Source organism: Papio anubis, chromosome 14 (genome assembly GCF_008728515.1).
Source record: "Papio anubis isolate 15944 chromosome 14, Panubis1.0, whole genome shotgun sequence".
NCBI lineage: Eukaryota > Metazoa > Chordata > Mammalia > Primates > Cercopithecidae > Papio > Papio anubis.
Genome location: NC_044989.1, coordinates 16,085,308 through 16,100,638, shown reverse-complemented (window position 1 = coordinate 16,100,638; position 15,331 = coordinate 16,085,308).

The window sequence follows — 15,331 nt, the reverse complement described above, 5'->3', positions numbered from 1 at the left end:
ACTGGCAGCTGAGTTAGAATTTCTTCCTCCAAACCAGAAGTCTATCCTCTGCATATCTAGCCATTGAAAACCACAGCTTGCATATACCATGCTTGGCAATGAACATGCATACACCCTCAGTAAAGGGGAAGAAAGCTAGCCAGTTGTGTAGAGCTGGCAGAGAAAGGTCGATCAAGACCAGATCGTGCCCTTACTCTTTGCTCCTCCTTCAGCCTTTCACTCTAAAGCTCTCTTCTTTTTGCGCAAAATTTGCTATAATTTTATCCAAAATTAGGAACTTTTCTGTGCAAGACATTGAAGAAGTGATTAATATACATAGTAAACTACCCTCCTCCTTGACTTCTTCTTGACTCACCGTTAGGCTAGAGACATGATTGTCAATAATTTCATATCAACTAAGAGTTACTGGTTTTAAATATACAACTGAGAGCTCTTATTGTTTCTTTGGAATGACCTGAGACTTTTTTGTTTATTTCTTATTTTTTGTCTGTATACTGCTCAGGAAAGTTGCAGAAGAGTTATATTCTGTAAATATAACCCTGTAAGTATAATCAAATGATTCTGTTTCTAATCAAAGTGTTGGGGACACTTTATAGGCACTTGTTTATTAATTGAATTGATACTTGCATTTTTTCTCTTTCCTAAGAATTCTTGTTCAAGTCTGTATTTATGTTTATATTTAAATAAAAGAGGCATTCACTAAGCAAGGATTTTGTCAAAAGACAAATTTAAAGTAATTTAACTCAACATAGGGAGATCGCTTTATGATATATTGACAAGGACATGTAAGTTTAGGCAGCAAATTGTGCTAAAAATGAAATAAATGTTAGAATAAGTTATTAATCTTACATTTAACAAAAGGTTATAGCTGCAGTGAGATAAATCTTAGAATTTGAAGGGGCATTGTTTTTCCAAGCAAAATTGTATCACAGTATACTATGACAATTTTCAATTCACATTTGGATTGTACTGCATCATAATAAAAATCACATATTTTTAGAAAAAAAAAATAACAGGGAGGGACTTCATTAATTTCTCCAAGGGCTTTGATGTTTAAATCAACCTCCTTTGAAAACCTATCCTGTCGCCATTATTTTTTAAAATTTTCTCTTCTATGTTTCAACTGGATAGTCTCTGCCAGTTATTGATATGCCAACAGCTTTGTGTATGATCTAAGTAGTATCCAATATTAATCTTATGTCTTTTACAAAAAGACATCTTACTTTGTAATTGATTTGGATAGCATGGTTGGTAGTTTATAACAAATATTTGATATCTAAAGGATAGCAAACAACTGATAGCTACTGAAGCAATGGGTAGGAATAGATGTTAATGTTAAGTGGAGAAGGGTATTTATAGACTAATTTATAAATGATCATTACTGTTTCAAAGACTGTCACTTCCTTTTGGAACCTGATAACTATAAGACCCAGATAATGTACTCTGGTCCGATAATGAGAAACTTCTACTTACATGATACACAGAGTATACATGTGAATTCTACTTAATGAAATTATCTTAGACTGTATTTTTCTGATATTTCATTCCTATAGTTGGGCATTTCCTAGACCTTGAATTTCATCACTTCAAATACATTTTCAATATTGTTCACATTATTGAATTTACCAGAAAGTGTGCGCCAAATTTCATTTCTTTTTTGAATAGCAGTACGTGTGTTATTTAAGACATTTGCTCCGTTGTGTTATTTGAGCCACAGACATAAGTCTTGGGAGAAAAACATAAAATAAATACATTGATGTTATATGTCCTGAACATAACTCTGAGACCTTCTGAACTGTCCTAAAACCTTACTTTCCTTTCTGGTTAGTAAATTTCTTTGGCTCCATTTTGTTATTATAGTGTCAGTTACTTTTCATCAGAGCAAATAAGGCACTATATCAGAGTGGTTAAAAATGTAAACTCGGGAAGCAAGTGATTTTGATTAAGTTGTGTATCTGAATGCCTCAACTTCCTCATCTCCAAAAGTGAAAACAACAATAATACCTACTTCAAAGGATTGTTGTGAAGGTTCAATAAGTCAAGACATACAGAGTACTTAAATAGTGCCTGATACATAGTAAGTGCTTTACAGATACTAGCACTTAGGGTATCTAGTTGCTGTTAAAAGTCTGCTAAATCTTTTAATAACCATTTTGAGGTGAAGCTAAAAACAAAGACAGTACCGAGATAGCAAATGAGCAGGAATAGCTGATTCTTCACGCGAGGTTACTCTCAAAATCTCAGGGAGAAATGTTAAGAGAGGGCATGGCTGCAGTAACAGCTGGCAGGTAAGAGCTCCATCTCCAATCTGTGTGTGGCCCCAGTTGACTCCCTTGCTTTTTCTGAATCTTCTCCCTCAGCAAAATAAAGAGCCTGAATTAGTTGGCCCTAGTGGTCATTCTTCATTCTGGAATCTCATAGCTTAATCTGCCCCCAAATAGGCAAGACCAAAAGAGTGAAAACAAATGTGGTTTAGCCAAGGACCTGTACTAAGTAACTGTAGTGTTATCCCTGTTCTGTGAGGGATATCTTCCCATTTGAGGCCATCCTCAGAAGACTGGAAATGTCTGATCTTTTTTTAATAGTGAGAGTGGTAAAGCCTATGCTTAGTGATCTGGGTCCTCAAGAGAACTGAAGTCCTCACTGGAAAAAAAAATAAACACCCCTACAAGGAAGAATATATTTGGAGAACAAACTATGGGAGCAGCCTGCAAAGTCTCTTCTTGCTCTCATCTTAGCCACTTGCAAGGGAGGGGAAAAAAAAAAAAGCTGTTATCTACTAATTGCCTAATGTGTGCCAACCACTGTGCTAGACATTTAATAGATATGACAAGAGCCATAAAAGGTGGAGTTTATTTTTCCTATTTTACAAATGTAGAACTTAAGGCTCAAAGAGGGAAAGTGATTTTCTAAGTATACACAACAAGTAAATGGAAGAACCAGAATTTGAATTGCAATCTTTCTGGTGTCTGCTCTTTTCACTCCAGCAGGTTGCCATGGGCTCCACCTTACCTACTCCCGTGGCCAATGGGAACAAGACCTGATGGTATGTGACTATCCAACCCCACCAGCTGGTAGGTGGCAGAATGAGTCTGTGGCCCAAAGCCCATTCTCTGAATGCCAGGGACAAGCCTACAGATGCTTGCATATTTCATCTTCACTCTGTGTTCCAAAGCCTGTCTTCCAACTATAAGAAATGCCTAAATTAAATTATAGAATTATTCTTACATTGATCTTAGTCCAGCTCCAATTCTTAAAGATGTGAATTAATTCAATTTGGATGATTTAGAAAAACAATATAATATAGTAGAAAGAACACAGAATTTGGATTCATATCCTGGCCTCCACCACTTACAAACTGGATGAGACTAAACAAGTCACACAATCTCCTTGAGCTTTGGTTTCCTCATATGTGAAGTGTGGATAATGATGCATGATTCAGAGGTTATTGCCAGGATTAAAGGATAAAATGCATGTAAATTGCCCAATACAATGCTTGATAGATTCTAGGTAACTGCCAATGCCCCTTTTGCACCAATTATGAGCATTTCATCATCCTGATTCTCTTCCTATATGGAAATTAAGGTCCATAAGGGAGCGAAAATGAGAACACAGAAACAGATTCATTTATATATGGAATTTTCACATATGACAAAGGAGGCATAGAAGAGAAGAGTGAAAAGGCAGAGACACTGGTCTGAAAAAAATATTTTTTTACATGCAAAGATTAAATGGAATGCTACCTCACACAACACACAAATAGCAAATTTGGATCCAAATTTAAGAACAAAATTGCAAAATTTTTGGAAGAAAATATAAAAGTAAACATATTGAGCCTTAGCATAGATCAAAATTTCTTAAAAATGATACATCAATGTTAACCATAAGATAAATTTGATTCACTTGACTGCATTAAAAAATAAAAATTCTGTTCATGAAAATCCTCCTTTAAATTTTTTTAAGAAAATTAACAAACTGGAAAGACACTTATCATGACATATCAGACAAAGGGAAAAAAGTATATAAAGTACTTTTTTAAAAAAACATAATAAAAAAGACCAAAGTCAATTGAAAAATAAAGATGTGAGCAGACATGTCAAAGAAGAGGAAAAACCAATAAAAAGATTAAGATGCATTGAAATTCATTCTTACTCAAGGAAATGAAATCGAAGCCACAATGATATATCCCTTCTGACTGACAAAAATTGAGTAGTTAGACAATAAAAAGTGATGAGGAAAATCTGAAACAATGGCTCTCATATATAGCTAGTAACAATAATGGTGTGGGGCTATCTCATGAAACTTAACTTTTACATGCTTTATGGTTATGCAATTACATTCCTATACCTAAGGAACGTGTTTCACATGTGCCCAGGAGAAATGTACAATAATGTTTGTAGAAGTACTTCGTGTAATAACAAAAAATTAAAAACAAACTATATCAATCAGGGTCCAGTCAAGAGACATATATCACACAGTAATTTGAACAGGGACTTTTATACATGAATAAAATATTAATTATAATGGGGGATTAGAGTAACAGGGAATTGGTTATTCAGAGGTTAAGAGAACCGTAAAGGATATAAGAATAGAAGATATAAGGTACAGCCAGTACCCCTAGAGCTGAATTAGAGCACTAAAGAAAAGAATACACCTAAAATAGTACCCCTTCCCCAAAGTTAAGATGCAGACACCACTGGAAAGGGCTCTGCTGTGGCTCACAGGATAGTAGAGAAGTGCACTGAGGTGTCCGATGGGAATCCACTCTCTAGGATGCTGGTAGAAACCACTCACAGGGAGGCAATAGTGTAGCCACCTGAGGGGTACCACGGGAAGCTTCCTAAACAGGAGCTCCACACGTTGCCAGCCCCATGTGCTGCTGCCTACCATGTACTACAATAGCCAGCACTGGAGCTGGCACTGGAGAAGCCTTCCCGAGGAGCACACTGGCACTGGAAGAGAAGTCTTGTGTTGCCATCTAGTACCTATCACTGACAAAGGTGAAATGTTTACAGGGGCTGTACCCATTGTCATAGAACAGCAATGAAGTGTGGCTCTGGAACAGAGACAATGAAATAATGGCTGACACACATCCCAAATGCCCGTTAAGGAGAAAATAAGGACGTTCGCATCACAGAATATTATCACCATGGAAATGAATGAACAACTTTAAGCAACAATATCCATAGCTAGAACATGGGTGATTCTTAGTGACATAAAGTTAAGAGAGGTGAAAAGATAGCAGATAGGATCGTGGAGGAGGCCTCAGGTAGTTGTAATGGAATTGATCTGATTCCTGGGTTGGGTGGTGATTCATCAGTGTTTATTATAGTATTATATCATATCATTATGTAAAATGAAAGATGGTCATGCATGATGCTGAGACTGCGTCATAAACAATAGGTTATGAAAAACACAACTCACGTCTATGTATGTGAGGTACCAAAAATGTTTAAAAAGATAAAAAATTAAATAATTAGAAATATAGTCTGACAAAATTTCACATTATTACATTACTCTGTGAGTACCATGTCTTTCAGTTTGTGCTATAACTGCAAAGAAAAAAATTTAATAAATTTCCCAATTTCTCTAGTATTTCCTAATGCAGTGTTTCTCAAACTGTGTCAAAGGACCAATTTGTTTGCTTGTTTTTTTGTTTTCCCCAATCGTGATGTGCTGATGCTTTTGTACCTCTACTCTGTTCAAAGCAATGAGTACAGTGATCATGATCTTATTTGTAGGGGCAATGTCAAATTGTTATAATGCTTCAAATGGTTTCTCTTTGATTCTGTACTCATCTAGGATGGACCAGTAACAAACAGTCCCAAGCCTGGCACAAGTCCTTTATCTAATGGTTAGAAACACGTGCTTCAGAATCAGATAGGCTTAGGTTTGATTTCCTCCTCTATCACTCACGACCTACTTGAATGAGCAGATTAGCTCTCTGGGCCTTTGTTTCTTCCTCTGTAAAATGAGAATGAAAAATATTTGAGAGGACGATTAAAAGGAAAGTCTGGAACAAGATGAACCAAGCACTCGCTCTCAGGGTCCTACAAGTGCATGGTTCACAGCTGAGAGTGAGGCCTCTCAAAACTTTGCATCCTAGGTGTCTTGCTTGCTTTACCTAGTCTGTGAGGGCTAAATGAAATTGGGTAAATAAAGTGCTTAAACAATGTGTGGCACAGAGTAAGATCTTATGTAATGGTGTTCATAATTATGATTCCAATTTACTCTTAATACTATTTATACTATTTTTGTTGTGTTATTAGTATCAACTGGGCTTAATTTCTTAGCTCTCCATTTCTGTTCATTAAGCTAGAAATATAAGGAAAATCCCTTTGGAGGGAAAATGTTTATGTAGAAAAAGCAAAAGATTAAACTTTCCTCTTCCCTCATCCATTTATTCATTTGGCAACACTTTATACGGTGCCTAATACATGTCAGAACTATGTTGTTTCCAGAAGATAGAGAATGAATAAGGCACAGTCTGTGTATTCTCAGAACTCACAGGCTAACGTCAAGTGGGGGTACATTTAGGGAGTGATGGCAAAATGGCAACTGCTATAACAGAGGTTAAGTTGGGTCTAAGTTAACCCAGAGGAGGAATCACCTACGTTTGGTGAATCACTGCCAGAAGGCAGTGATCATGGTGGACTTGAGTCATGAAAAATGAGTGATACTTTTACAAACCTTCCAAAATATAATGGTTTGATTTCCCCCCTGTGTGTTCTTCCATACAGCAAAAATGCATAACACATAGAGGAAAAAAAATAACACTTCTGAGATGAAATAGATTGCAGAGATCATCACGTGCCAGTGGTGATCAACCAGAAAAAGTATCGCCTTCTAAGGGGCATTTGTAAACATGCTGGGGTGTGTTTAGTTGTCATAACTGCGGTTGGGTTACTAGCATTTTGTGGGCAGGGAGTTCAAGATGGTAAACATCCTATAATATACAGGACAGTCCAACACAAGGAAAAATTGCATTTACAAAATACCAATAGTGTTTCCTTTGAGAAGCACTGAAGATAGTTCATGACTTATAGATCTACATGAGGTCACATAGGGGGAAACAAAAATGCCAAAGCCATTCACACAATTATGTGTACCCTATAGTGACAACGGTCTTCCTGGAGCTAGTCTAAGCCTTCAAGCATCCTCTTGTTTGTGAATCACAAACACTGCTGAGTGCACATCAGTGATTATTCAACATGGGCCTTGGTCCTTTTTTCTACAAAGTATGGCCCTCCTTGTCAATATGCCGCCAAGTTGGACATTCCAAACCATGTTGACTGGCAATTTTACATGGTAACAGACAAATGTATTGTGGTTTGTTAGTTTAGTGTCCCTGACACCTTTCCTTCTTCCACATCAGTCATTCTTTCCAAGCTTCAAGAAATACCTTTCTTTCCCTTCTGTCAATATCCCATTCCTTCTCAAAGATCCACATTTGTGATGATCTCTATGTTTAAGATGAAAGGTTTTAAATTTTTTATTTTCTTTTACTGAAATTCAAAAGTTATTTATTAAACCAGGAGGAATTAATTTTAATTTTGTTTTTAACATGTTCTATTGCATGAATAGCCAGTTTTCATTTAGCTAAGACCCACAACGCACCAGGAACTTTCATACAGGAATTTAAGGAATTTTACTTATACTGAAGTATGACCATAGGAAGTTTTTACCTAGAAAATGTGCAAATGTTACTAGACAGCATTGAGCAGTATTTTCCATATTTATCTACAAATCACTAATAATCTTTATGACTGCAAAAAGTTTACATAAAAGGTATTATAAAAACTAACTCAATGAAAAACCCAGCATGTTCAACATATTTTTTTATTTCTGGAATAAAATAAATAAAATCATTTTTTAAAGTTTTGCTACTTTAGAATAAGTCCGTAAATTTTTAACAATATGCACTACAATGTTTGTATGTATATTTTACCAGTTGTGTATACTTCCTGGCTTGGCAAACACTGGTATGATGTATAGAAATTGTTGTAGTTTGTGTCAAAGCAGCAGTCCATCAGATCTGTCATTATGCGTTTTAGATCTGATTCTAAAGATTCGATTGTATAGTCATTGTGGCAAGACCTTGTTTGACAGCCACTGGAAGAAGAAAAGCCAAGGTGATGATGACCTGCCCATAAAATTGGGAAGCAGATGGTTATTGCTGTGGCTCTAAGAATGAGTCTAGCTTTCTTTGTAGCTTATCACAAATATTTCTACAAAAACATGGTATTATAGAGCTATAAGAGACTCAACTTCATTTCAACTAGAAAAATTTGTTTTCCAGAACTGGAAGACACCATGAAGATTTTCCAAATACACTTCCTATATGGATAGGGAAGCAGAGACCCAATGATGATACTTCATTTGTACAAACCCACATAATGAGATAATGGGAGAGCCAGAATAGGAAATCACATTGGTCTCAATTAAGACATATAGACTCAACATTAGAAAAGCCCTGTGGGTCATTTGGTAACCAGCACTCCCCATCCCCACTGTCCACTGCTTTCTGACTGCCAGGCCAAGGATGTATCAGCATTCTGTGACTTCCCAGAGACCCACACTGATGATGATCTCTGTACATAAATTGAAGAGATTTAAAATGTTTATTTTTCATTACTGAAATGCACAAATTAAATTCTTTCTTATACCTTGAAAAAGCAAGAAAATATCTGAGCATGCCAAAAATGTCATTAAACTCATGGTCATAATTAACCGGACATATTCCAGTCTTCTATATGAAGCCTGTCGATATTTTCTTTCTGCATATGTTTACTAAACAGATCAATCAGGAAGAAAACACTAGAAGCAAGAGTTGATAACTGAAAATCTGACCATGAGGACTGAGACAGAAAAATTTAAAAGATAGAAATGAATTTAAGAAACTTAAGTATGATCATTAAGAGGTGGAGGCATTCATATCCCAGTAGATGTTTGTAAAGTAGGAGAGAAAAGGTCTCAATTATCTGGGCCATAAGCTTATTGGCACAGGAGCCACACAGAATTATTGTCAGTAAGCTCATCTCCATTTTCTTGATTACACCTAGAAAAGTGTGTTTTGCCTGGCCGGGCACGGTGGCTCATGCCTGTAATCCCACACTTTGGGAGGCCAAGGCAGGTAGATTACCTGAGGTCTGAAGTTTGAGACCAGCCTGACCAACATAGAAAAACCCTGTCTCTACTAAAAATACAAAATTAGCCAGGAGTGGTGGTGCATGCCCGTAATCTCAGCTACTCAGGAGGCTGAGGCACGAGAATCACTTGAACCCTGGAGGCAGAGGTTGCGGTGAGCTGAGATTGCGCCATTGCACTCCAACCTGGGCAACAAAAGCGAGATTTCATCTCAAAAAAAAAAAAAGAAAGAAAAAGAACTGTATGTTTTGCCCAATGGAGACTAAAGTCACTAAAAAGAAATATTTAAGTAAGTAATACAGATACATTTGCCAGAAATAGAAAAAGGCGGAAAGACTTCAGAATGAAAGAAGAGAGATGAGTGGTGAAAACTAGATCAGGATATATTATAACGAAATTAACAATATCAAGAGAAAATTATAAAAGTTTCAAAGGAAAAGTACAAATTATTTATGAAGGAACAAGAATAAGATGACATTTGGTTTTTTTCAGCAGCAATACTGATGCAAGAAGATAATGAAAGTAGTATTTTTAGAGTACTGAAGAAAAAGAACTTAGAATCCAAAATGTAATTTCTAGCCAAACTGTCGTTCATGCATGAAGTCATGATAAAAATATTACCTGGCATAAAAAGTTCAAAAGTTTTTCTTCACAAGGGCACACATTGAAAAGGGATCTAATATTTGGTAAAATTTGTAATTATCTAGAAAATAACTTAAGAATAAAGGAAAGAGAAATATAACTATAATAATCCATAGTTTATCCACAGTTAAAAAATGTAGGCACTATCAACATGGTGGGTGTCAATGGGGCACTCCAGGGATCTTGAGAGGCTGCTAAGTTCTTATTTTACGTAGATAGATAGATAGATAGATAATAGATAGGTAGATATTGAAAAATATAAAACAAGAGTTTTTAAATTTCAGTAGGTTTTTGGGGAACAGCTGTTGTTCGGTGACATGAATATGTTCTTTAGTAGTGATATCTGAGATTCTGGTGCACCCATCACTCAAGCAGTGTACACTGTACCCAATCTATAGTCTTAAAAAAGGAGTTTTTAATCATAAAAGGTGGGACACATGGAAATAAATCTAGTAGAATGGCAGAAACAAGCCCAAATATATTAATAATTTACCTAAAATTAAATTGATGAATTCATCAAAGGAAAGAAAAGATTATATTGATTTTATAAATTCATGATGTTTACCAAAGACACGCATAAAACATAAGATTAAAATTAGGCTGGGTGCAGTGGCACACGCCTGTAATCCCAGCACTTTGGGAGGTGGAGGCAGGCAGATCACCTGAAGTCAGGAGTTCAAGATTAGACTGGTCAACATGGTGAAACCACATCTGTACTAAAAATGCAAAAGTTAGCTGGGCAAGATGAGGGGTACCTGTAATCCCAGCTACTCGGGAGACTGAGGCAGGAGAATCTCTTGAATCCAGAAAGCAGAGGTTGCAGTAAGCCGAGGTTGCATCACTGCACTCCAGCCTGGGCAACAGAGTGAGACTACATCTCAAAAATAAATAAATAAATAAATAAATTTTAAAGATTAAAATTAAAAAGATAAAGTAAATACAAGACAAATGCTAACTAAAAGAAAGCTGCTTTAACTAAGCTTTTTAAAACCTACGTTAAACAAGTAAAACTAATTTTGAAGTGTAAAACATTACTAAGAATATAGTGAGTTATTTTCTGATGATTGAGCCATCCTTGCATGACTAGAACAGTCATTTCAATTAATTTAGAAGCTACAGCAACTTTTATATATTTTACCTTATTTTAACCTTAATAAAAATGTGTCGATATAAGTGAAGCAAAATATACAAAGAGAAGTGAATAAATTTCCTATTATATTTTAAGATTTCAACACATCTCTCTTGATTATTGATCACACAAGCTGAAAAATATTAGAAAGGATATAGAAGAACTGAAAAATGTCTCAGTTGTATAGTCATTGTAGCGAGACCTTGTTTGACAGGCACTGGAACAAGAAAGCTAAGATTATGATGGCCAGCCCATAAAATTGGAAGGCAGGTGGTAATTGCTCTGGCTCTAAAAATCGGTCTAGTTTTCTTTGTAGCTTATTATAGATATTTCTGCAAAATCATAGTATTACAGATAATTAATTAAGAATCTTGACTAATGAGCAAATATAAAGTCTCCTTCCTATAGTTAGATAATACCTACTTTTTTCAACTACAGTATGGGTCATTTAGAAAAACTGAGCAGGTTTTGGGCACAGTGGCTCATACCTGTAATCTCAGCACTTCAGGGGACCAAGGTGGGAGAATCTCTTGAGACCAGGAGGTCAAGACCAGGCTGGGCAACAGAGTGAGACCTCATCCCTACAAAAAAAATAATAAACAAATATTAGCCACACATGGTGGCATGCACTTGTAGTCCCAGCTACTCAGGTGGCTGAGGCAGGAGGACTACTTGAGCTCAAGAGATCAAGGCTGCCATGAGCTATGATCATGCCACTGTACTCCATCCTGGGTGAAAAAGCAAGACCCTATCTCTAAAAAAAAAAAGAGAGAGAGAGAGAGAAAGGAGAGAGAGAGAGAGAGAGAGAGAGAGAGAGAACTGAGCAGGTATTAGCAAAAGAAAGCCTTAATACATTAAATTTCAAAAAGAATTATACAGGCCATAACTTTTGAACACAATATAATAAAATTATGTTTAGAAAATGTTTTAAGTTTCCATTTTAAAATTTTAATATAAACACTAAAAAATTATATGTTACTGAAGAAATCATAATTAATTTTCTTACTATTTAAAACCCAACAATAAGGAAAACAAAATATATCAAAACTTGTGTGAGATACCATAATATATTTTTTAATACAAGCCATAGATAATATTAGAAAGGAAGAAGGTCTTAAAATTAAGGAGCTAAGTGTCCCTCTTAAGAAATCAGAATGAGAGAATAAAACCATGGAGAGCAGAAGCAGAAAATAATAAAATTAAGAGCAGAGATCAACACAATAAATACAAAGATACAATTAAAAATATCAAAAACTCAAAAGTTGGAAAAAAACAAACATGACAAGATCGATCAAGAGAAGAAGATAAAAGACACAAGTTAATAATGAAAAGTGGGTATAATTTGGGCCATAAAGACAGATAAACAAGAGATTAGAAAGGACAAAAAACGAATATAACAACTATTTGTTTGCAGCTTTGAAAACTTAGGTAAAATGGACAAATATTTTTGAAAAATATAAACAGAACTAACTCAAGAAAAAATTAATTGGATAGTCTTATAATTATTAGATAAACTAATGCAGCAATTAAAATCTTCCCACAAAGAAAACACCAGAGCCAGATGATTTTACATTCAAGTTCTACCAAACTTTAAACAAATATATTCTCTCTTAGACAGCAGAAAAAGAGAGAATGACCCAATTTCTTCAATGAAGCCAGTGTAACCTTAATCCCCAAAACAACCATTTATTTTACCAACATTTGGTAAAATTCATACTCATTCTTTTTTTTTTTTTTTTTTTTTTTAATCAAGATGGACTCTTGCTCTGTCACCCAGGCTGGCGTGCAGTGCCGTGATCACAGCTCACTGCAACCTCCACCTCCCAGGTTCAAGCAACTCTTCTGTCTCAGCCTCCCAAGTAGATGAGATTACAGGTGCCTGCCACCACGCCCAGCCAATTTTTGTACTTTTAGTAGAGACGGGGTTTCACCATATTGGCCAGGTTGGTCTCAAACAGCTGACCTTGTGATTGTCCTGCCTCGGCCTCCCAAAGTGCTGGAATTACAGACCTGAGCCACTACGCCCGGCCTCAACACTGTTCTTAATAAGACTCTTAGAAAATTTGAAATAAATAAACCCAATAAACAATGCACATTAAATATTTAAAGCAAAACTTACCCTATATGAAAAATTGTTGGAGGCATTCTCTTCTAAGTTAGGAATGGAAAAAAAAATTATTCTATTGCCACATTTAGGCAACAATGTATTGAAGAGTTTTGCCAGGGCAATAAAACCAGAAAAAATAAAAAGATACATAAAAACTTTTTAAGTTGATAAAAAGCTGTCAATACTTGCAGATGATAATGCTTTTTTACTTACAAAACCGAAAGGACCTACCTGTACATGATTAGAAATAATAGGAGAGTTTGCTGGGTGCGTTGGCTGACACCTGTAATCCCAGCACTCTGGGAGGCCAAGGAGGGTGGATCACCTGAGGTCAGGAGTTCGAGACCAGACTGGCCAACATGGTGTAACCCCATCTCTACTGAAAACAGGAAAATTAGCTGGGCATGGTGGCGGGCGCCTGTAATCCCAGCTACTCAGGAGGCTGAGACAGGAGAATCGTTTGAACCCAGGAGGCAGAGGTTGCAGTGAGCCAAGATCGCACCACTGCACTTCAGCCTGGGCAACAAAGAGAGAGACTCTGTCTCAAAAAAGTAAAAAAGAAAGAAAAGAAAAAAAAATAATAGGACAGTTTGGCAAGGTAACTGGGTACAAGATCAATATAAAAATGTCAACTGCTGTTCTAAACACAACCTGAAACATAGAAAACACGAAGAAAAGACAATAAATTACAACTGTCGGAAGATGTTTCAAACCTCTATAATTTTTTTGGTTTACAGAGATATTAAAGAAAATATATATAAATACAGAAATATATTCATGAGTAGACTACTTACATGTTATCAGTTCTCCCCAATCAATCTATTGATTCAAATGGATTCAATGCAATTTAAATAAAAATCCCACCTAGGGTATTGTTAAATGAATTTTAATAGGATGATTTTAAAATATATATGAAAGAGTTAAGGGCTAAAAGTACTCTAACAAGGATACTTCTGAAAAAGAACAAGAATAAGGAACTTGCCTTACCAAACATCACCTCACTATGAAGCTATAGTAATTAGGTCAGTCGGGTATTGATGCAAGGACAGCCACATTGACCAATGGAATAGAAAAGAGAGCTCAGAAACAAACGAATGCATGTAAATAACTTTATGATGTGACAGAGGCACCATGTCCTATCAGAATGGAAAAGAGAAACTACTGGAGGATATAGGATACATGTACCAAAGTACCCATTACAGCAATGTTCTCATGGCAAAAACAATTAGAAACAACCCAAATGCCTGTCAAAGGGAGAGTAAATACAGTGTTACATATTCTCACACTTGTATATTATACAGCAGTTATAAAAGAAATGTAGAGAAATGTAACAATATGTATTAATCTTGAAAATGTAAAGTTAAGTAAAAGAAGTAAATCTCAAAGGATTACATACGGTATAATATCCTTTTGGTAAAAATAAAAACAACTAAAGTGAATATGTTTGCATTTACACACAATTATATATAATATGTACATACTGTACAATATCTATACACAATGTGTTACATAGAGAAGCAATAAAACTTTATAATAAAGGAAGCAAGTGAACTAACACAGGATCTCAGACATTGGTTGCCTTGTGAGAGTGAACAAGGAGGCAGAAGGATGGATTGGTTTTTGGTGGGTTGGGGAGAATCTCATTGTTAGACATAGGTTATGGTCAAGGTCTTAGCTTTTGTTTTAGATGGTGTTTTCGAGAATACTTGCTGCATTTTTAAAAATAATTAAGGATAAGTAAATAAAAGTCACCAATAATGGACCAATAATTAGTGCATATCAGGATTATAATTAATCCAAGTCTATGCAATCTGAGATCCAATAAAATAAAACAATAAAATAAAGGGTAGACCATTGTAGAAATACAAGGCCATGTTAGTAGTACTAATCCTGTTGCAGTTTTTCTTTAGAGACTTCCTTGGTCCCAGCGTCAGGATGGGGTGCCATGGTTATTTGCTTGTGTCCCCATCCAGTTCTTGTGGAAGCATTTTCAACAGGATAGTGAGCCATTCCTCTGGTCAAAGCAACAGTAACATCAGCTCCTCAGACTTCACAAGATGACAGAGCCCCACTCATTCCCAGATCAGGGCTCCACATTGATCCTATTATTTTCCAGGCCCTGGGGTCACTTTCTAGCCCTTCTCTTGACCCAGGAACTTCTTATCATTCTCCTTCATCAAGTCAGTTAAACATCTCTGCATGTCAGTTGCACCTGCATTGGTCACTGGTTTTGTTTTGAGTGGTTCATTCCATGGATGGAGGACTCAGTTTCCCCAGCAGTCACAACTTAATGAAAATGGCAAATG